This window comes from Hipposideros armiger, unplaced genomic scaffold (assembly GCF_001890085.2).
Source record: "Hipposideros armiger isolate ML-2016 unplaced genomic scaffold, ASM189008v1 scaffold_27, whole genome shotgun sequence".
NCBI classification, from domain to species: Eukaryota; Metazoa; Chordata; class Mammalia; order Chiroptera; family Hipposideridae; genus Hipposideros; species Hipposideros armiger.
Window position 1 is genome coordinate 2008166 of NW_017731377.1, and position 7467 is coordinate 2015632.

The 7467-nt window shown below is 40.8% G+C and overlaps 1 long non-coding RNA gene across 1 annotated transcript; it reads right to left on the bottom strand.

Annotated features, from left to right (window-relative positions):
• Positions 1-835: 835 nt before the first annotated feature.
• LOC109379523 (uncharacterized) lies at positions 836-7036 on the bottom strand. Its single transcript, XR_002123217.1, has 3 exons — positions 6797-7036; positions 6359-6515; positions 836-1639 (listed from the first exon to the last, which is right to left on the bottom strand). It is a non-coding gene; the product is annotated as an uncharacterized LOC109379523 (long non-coding RNA).
• Positions 7037-7467: the final 431 nt, after the last annotated feature.

Below are 7467 nucleotides of genomic sequence, written 5' to 3' on the forward strand. Positions count from 1 at the left end.
CTAGATTGAAAGTGGTGACTGGACTTGGAGCTGAGCTTGCGCCCTCCACAGCTAAGATTGAAGGACAACAACTTGACTTGGAGCTGATGGGTCCTGAAAACACAATGTTCCTCTTCCCCAATTCCCCAACACCATTACCTTCCCCAATCCCCAATAAAATCTTTAAACAAAAAAACAAAAAAAAGAGAGATGTAACTCTGACACATACCACAACATGAACCTTGAAGACATTATGCTAAATGAAAAAGCTAGACACATAAAAACAAACAATGTATGATTCCACTTATATCAGTACTTAGAGTAGTGAAATTCATAGAGACAGAAAGTACAATAGAATGGTGGTTGCCAGGGGCCAGGGTGTGGGAGAATTGAGAATCAGTGTTTAAAAGTGTACAGATTTCCAGTTTGGCAAGATGAAAACAACAATGTGAATGTACTTAATGCCACTGAACTGTACACCTAAAATTGGTTACAAAGGTAAATTTGTGTAATATATATTTTACCACAATTTTAAGGTTATATGTAGAATCACTGTTATACACCTGAAACTAGTATGTTACATGTCAATTATAACTCAATAAAAAAAGATTAAAAAAAATTTTTAAATGTTAAATAAATAAAAAAAATGCCCAGGAGGCCCTTTAAAAGAAGGGGATTTCTTTCTTAGAGGCACTTCCTCTGAGGCCTCACGATGACCTTCTCAGCTAGAGAAGCAGTAGGTTAAGTCTTATGATTTTCACAGCCCAGTAAAGCAAACAAATAAAAAAAGAGAACCAACTTAGAAAAAGTCTTTTAATTTTACTGAGTAAATTCTTTAAAAACTAATGCACACAACAATTGCTATCTACTATCACCATCTCACCATCACTCTTTTTTTTTTAAGAAGGTCACAAAGAATATATTTTTATATTGAAATTGTTTGCTTGATTTCTACTGTCCTTTTGCTTTGAAAAAGCGCTGAAAAAAACTTTTGTCATGGCTTCTGGACTGATCACCACAGTTGAGTACTCTGATCTTAAACAAATTTCCTAATAACCATCTCACCACATACAGGTTATAAACAAATGAGGGTTTGCAATGTGTCAAGGTCCCTGGGCATCCATTCTTCATTTTATATCTCTTTTTTTAAAAAGCCATGTTCTGATGATAATAGCTTTTAAACAGAAGCAAAGCAGGCAGAAAAAACAGAAGCTACACAGTTTCTATGGGAACATTGTATTTAAATTTAAGCTCGAATTTCAGAGGTGAAAGCCCCTAAGGAGTTGAAGGAGGGGAGATTAACAAGGAAGAGGTGAGGATTTTCTCTAAAGTTCCAAAACCAGTTAAATAGTCCTACAAACATTTGATTGGAAGAAAATGATAGTAGCTTCCCAAGGGACTGTAGAGAAAAACCCATGTGGCTATTCTCCCTTTTGACTTCTATTCACACAAATCTCTCTTTTGACTTCTGCAGTAAAGGGGAGGGAATAAGATTCTGAGAGAATCCTGAGAGAAAGGACTGAGATGCGAGTTACAACCTGCAGCCCAGGAGCTTGGGGACTTTCACACCAGGTAACTGGAGAGTTGCCTAGTCACCAGGCTGGCTGTTGGCTCAGGCTCCAACAGGAGAAAGCGAAAGTCTTGGTTTCTTTCTTTTCAACTATTAAAGAAAGAAGAGAAAAACAACTCATAAATAAGTCTCTCCCTTGGACCTTTGTTTTGTAAAGCAAGTACTTAAGATATCAACCAATATTTATGGTGTAGATACTATTGGGTTGTCAGAAAAGTCATGACGTATTTTTTCTATGTTTTTAGTTGCAAAAATGATTCATGATTTTTCTGACAACACATTACATTCAAGACATGGCAGTAGATCTGTTTAACACTGAAATTTAGCTGTGTTGACAAGAAGTTTCTCTTTCTCTTTTTTTTTTGTTCTGACATTTGCAAATCTACTTATTCTAAAACTGATTTCTAATTTATTTTTTGTTGCTTTGATCCACTCATTCATCAGTTTCTGATGGTCCCTGCACAGGCTGAGGGAGACATTTTGCCCTATTTTCATAAGATCACGATTTACAGAATCATGATAGCGAACATATATTGAACAATCACTATGTGCTAGACACTGTCTTAAACATTTTACATGAATTTACTTAATCCTCACACTAACTCTATGAAGTGGTGACTATTATTATCCCTATATTACAGATGGGGAGACTGAGGACCTGAACCACTTCCCAAAGTGCCACTGTGTTGCTACTGTGATCTCCCACTCTACAATCTTTCATGATAGGCGGTATCTACATGCAGATTGCTCCGCCCATAGGAATTTGACCCCATTATTCTACCTTCCAAAATAGTTTCTAAAACCTCATTATTTTTAAAAAGTGGGAACTGTGTACTAGGTCCTATTTTTTTAAAAAAGGAGGGATGCGCTAATCACTTCATCAGGGCCGAAGACCTCTCCAGCATAAATCAGTATTTACCTGCTTGTCTGAGAATAAGCTTTGGCGGACCTCCTAGTTTTCCTAATTTTAATTGTCTCTTCCTATCTCCCCATCTATGCTGTGAACACAAGGAGAACATCTTTTTCAAGCCCCTTTATCTCCGACACCTAGTACTTTCCTGGTACTTAGTAGGCAGGCACTTTGTATGTTTTCGGAAATGAAGATATTAACAAGCACTATGATTCGCCTCAGAGAGATCAATTAAACGACTTGCCTCAAGTCATGCAGTGAGTAAGCCACAGAGTTGGAATACAAGCACAAATGTGTTAGATTAAAAAAAAAAGAAATCTATGCTGTTTCCACAAAGAAGGCCATGCCTCTATGTGTCGGTTGTCTGACGTTATTTTTCATGTTAGCGTTAGCGTTATCTTTCCTATATTGTGAATTCTTAGTGGAAGCCTAGGTCACAGTAATAGCAGTCGTCTATAGCTATTATTGATCAAATGTTTATTATGTAAGTGCCAGGCATTGTGCCCAGCCCCCCCCCATATATATGATTTCATTTAATTTTCACGACAATCCCATGAGGTTGGTACTATTGTTACAGCCTTTGACAGATGGACAACTGAATCTTAATGAGGCAAGTTATCTTTGCACACTGGCCTGAGTAAGGGGTTCCTCAGTGCAAATCCTGGGTCCCCCTGTGTGCTTTGCCTGGACTGTCAGACCATTACTATCCCCAAACCTGCCTCTTCACTACAGTACCTGGTGTTTTGCTGGGGTCCCGCTGCTTTTATTGATAATCCACATTAAGCACCCACTGGTAGGGCCTCATGTGCATCTAAGACTGCTTCACCTATGAAAGTCTGTGACTCTCATCCATAACCTCAACCTCATCCAACCTGACTCACTCTCTTAAGCCCAAGTACCAACACACTATTCTTAAGCCTCCAGTTCCTCAACTTACCCCTTTTCTCACACCCAAGCTCCCTCAGGAGTTCATTTCCTTACATCTTCAGCCTAAACCTCCCTCTTGACTGTGTTTTCAACACCACTCATGCCCTGTGAATCACGAAACTTAGATGATTTCCCTTCTTTCGTATGCCCATGTTGGCCAGGAACCCAGATGGAGGAAGCCATATATCCAGGCGCGCTGGTACCCTTACAAATTTGTGATCTCTGATCTCAGTGTGGCCCTCAGTAACCCTTGAAACCCCTATTCCTGCTCCCGCAGCCTTTACCATCTTCACCACTCTCTTCAAGCTCCAATACAACGGGGCCACTCCAAAATCACGCTGCTCCTACATCACTGCAAACATCAGTGCTCTCAGGTGAAAATCCCCTAAACTTCCTGTGCCACAATTTTATCTATGACCATGTATATCATCAACTTCTCCCCTCCAGTTAGAGAGGTAGCTGTGCGTCTTCAGCTCAAGGCTAAGGCCTCTGGTCCATGCTCTTTCACCCAGCCACCTCTGTGGCAATATCGTTCTGTTAGTCACTCCCTATCTAACCCATACAACTTTTCCTTCTCCGTTAGCCCCTGTCCCTCAGCTGAGAGTCTCCCGTGGAACAACAAGAGCAGAAGTTAAACTTAAAGAAAAGAAACAAGGACAACTTTCCCTCACTTTTAGTTACCAGTCTCTCTGCATCTACCATGGCCGAACTGCAAATAATAATCACACTCACTGCCTTCCCTTCCTCACCTATCATTCATTACTCAACCAACTATGAATTCAATCCCACGTTCATCTACCTTCACCCTTCCAGTAAAACCGTCCTAGCAAAGTATACCATTGACCTTCTAATTGCAAATCCAGTAGTGTGTCTTTCAGTCCTCTTTTTACTTGATTTCTTCATGATATTTGGTGTGTTGACCATCGCCTTCTGGCAGCTTTTGATTCCCTTGCTTTCTATGACATCACTCTGTGCTCCGTTTTAATTAATTTTATTCTTAGTCAACACACTTCCCTACCATGTGCCTGGCACTATGGTGTTAGGTGCTTGGGATACAAAGCTAAAAAAGATGTGGTGACGGTCCTTAAGGACTAAGAAGTTAGGTTAGATTTCTGGAAATTTTGCAACTTCTTCAAGTTGTTTGGCTGCCTGTTTGTTTCTCACGACTGTGTGGGAATCCCCTCTAAAAACAATGCCCTAGAAATGAGGAGGTTCAGTATGCCTGGCTTGGGAGAGCACACAAAAGGCAAAGCTAAGGATACGCCACCCAATTCCAGAGCTTGGGAGCGAAGAGGAGCCAATAGATGGAGTAGGCAGCCAGAGATAGGGAAAGTAGGCTCGATAAAAAGAAGACAAGGAGTGAAATACTAGTCTGCATCATAGATGCAGGAGCATAGATTGCAAAACACTCATGTGGGTTCCTTGAAGTCAAAATCCATGTGTCTTGTACCTGTTTGTTCCATCCCTATTGCCACCATCCTATTCTAAACCTTCCAAAGTCCTTGCTTTCAAAGCCTCGGCATGACTGCTCCCCAAAATATACCTCTGAGCAGAAAGTATCCGTACATCCTGTGTATGGGACTCACTCTGGTGTCATAGAATTACGTTTCTCCTGAAAGAGTAGAGCCACAGCTTTGGGAGCTCAGGAAGCTGAATGGACTTGGCTTAGGCTTTGAGAAATTTAGATGCTTAGAGGAGTCCTCTTGGGTGATGGAGGTTAAAGATGCCCCCTGAAACGTGCTAGTAGGGTGGACCCAGGCAAGGCCCTCTTTTCCTGGGATCCCATTTGGAATGAGGTATGATTGATGAGCCCCAGAGAGCAAGGTATACCTTGTAAACATGATTATTTATGAATCAGTTTCCTTTTTGTTCTCTCTTTGTAGTGAAATTTTTAGTGTAGTGAAATTTTCTTAAATTTAAGTTGATTTGACCTGTGCTAAGGGAAGCAACGGAAGGGGCTTTTGGGCAGAGATCTAAAAGGGAAGAAGTCGACTTCTGAGGCCAATGTGGTGAAGGTGGTGGGGCCTGGGGAAAGACCACAACAAGAGTCAAATCACAATTATAGATTTGATGTTCTTGGGTTCACTTCCAGGAAAGTCTTCTCTTCACACTAACCCAGCAGCCCTGGGTTTTACTTTATTATGGAAGGTGGCATGCCCTCCCTCTGCCTCACCCCTTTTCTGCTCTCTCCTGTTTGCTGCTGTGTGTCTCACCCCACACTTCTGCTTTGGCTCCTCTCACTCAAGTTGCTACCTTTCTTTTTTTTTTTTTAATTATTAGTTTCAGGTGTACAGAACAATGCCATAGTTATCCTTTTCACCCCTCACAAAGTAACAACCCCCTTCCGCTGTCCACTGCCCTCCTACCCCTGATATCATATTTATCTATTACAATTCCATTGACTCCATTCCCATGCTCTACTCCACATCCCGTGATTATATGTATATATAATTATAGTTGACATACAATATTATTCAACATCTGCTTCAGAACTACAGTGCAGTGGTCAGGCCTCTACACTGTCTATGAAGTGGTCTCCCTAACAAGACATGAGTCCATCTGGCCCCCTAAAAAATATTTACAACATTATTGATTATATTCCCCAGACTGTCTTTTCTATCCCTGAGGCCATATTGTAGTTACCAATTTGTGTTGTCTCATCCCTTCCCCTTCTCCTTCATCCCCACCCCCTCCCAACTAGCAACCCTCAGTTTTTCCTCTGTGTCTCTGAGACTATTTCTGTTTACATTTCTCATTTATTCAGTTTTTTAGATTCCACATATAAGTAAGATCATATGGTATCTGTTTTTCTCTGACTGACTTATTTCACTTAAGTTGCTACCTCTCATAAGATGCCTTCCCTCTGCCAATTAAAATCTAACCATTCAGGCCCCATTTTCTCCAGAAAGTCATCCTTCAATAATCCTACACACATTACTGTTTCCCTTCTGGAAACTTTTCTAACATCGTACCGTATTAGCATCAGGTTACAAGCTGGCTTAAATAACGTATGTGGGTCTTGTCTTCTCCAATCAGGCTGAGGACTCGGCAGCACGGTGATGTCTTCTCGCCTTTGGTATCGCTCAGAGTGACAGCACACAGCCAGCCGACAGGATCTATACCAGGTGACTGAATTGTTCCAATTCAAAAGGCACAGAGATGGAAGAGCAAGGAGACAAGAGAAGGGCTGATAATCTAGAACAACAACGAATTCCAGGAATAAAACAAGCCTGAGCAGTAGTGGGATAGTAGGAGATCTTTAAAGCATCACTTTACCCTCTTTACTGAGGAAATTTAAACCCCTTCCAATCTCTGAAGATCCAGAACTAAAAATCCCTCCCAAAACACACAGATTTCACGCTAAACTCCCCCAAAGTGTCCACTATCTGTAGGAATATAAATTCACTTACTCTTTTGTTGAAAAGTGTCTCTAAAGAACAACATCAATAATGAATCTCTGATAGGCCTACTTCATCTCCATAAATCATTTAGGGACAGAGGTCGGGAGAGGGTGCTCTTTTGGTATTATTCAAGGCAGATTGTACAGTTCAGGCTCCATTAGTGAGCACAAAAGCACAGCCATAAAATATTCATAGGCTGTGGTACAAACACATCGACTGCTCGTGCGACCCATGCCCGAGGGGTTAGATTAGTCAGATCTATGGTTGCTGCAGTCTACTTCCTGAAACTCAGAGGTTTTCACAGCTCATCAACAAATCTGATTCAGAATTTAAAGGGATATTTTGAAACCACAGGAGAAAGGGTAGAGTAAGCTAGAGATAAACTATTTTGCCCAGGGCTCCAAGCCTAAGGAGAAGCAACTGACTTTTTTCACCAGGATGCTCTCTGGAGAAGGAGCAAAAAACCTGTCTGAGAAATACTGGATAAAGTTACACTTGGAAAAAAATAAAAGAAATCTCCCAGAAATATACTTGGGGAGGAATGAATCTTTGCCATGAAAGACACTCTCCTCCTTTTATTCATTATCGATAATTTCTTTTTTACCAAATATAATTATTCTAACCAGTATTTGATTGTATATATAAATCAGTGCAAGGTACTCGCCTGATAAGGAATCGAA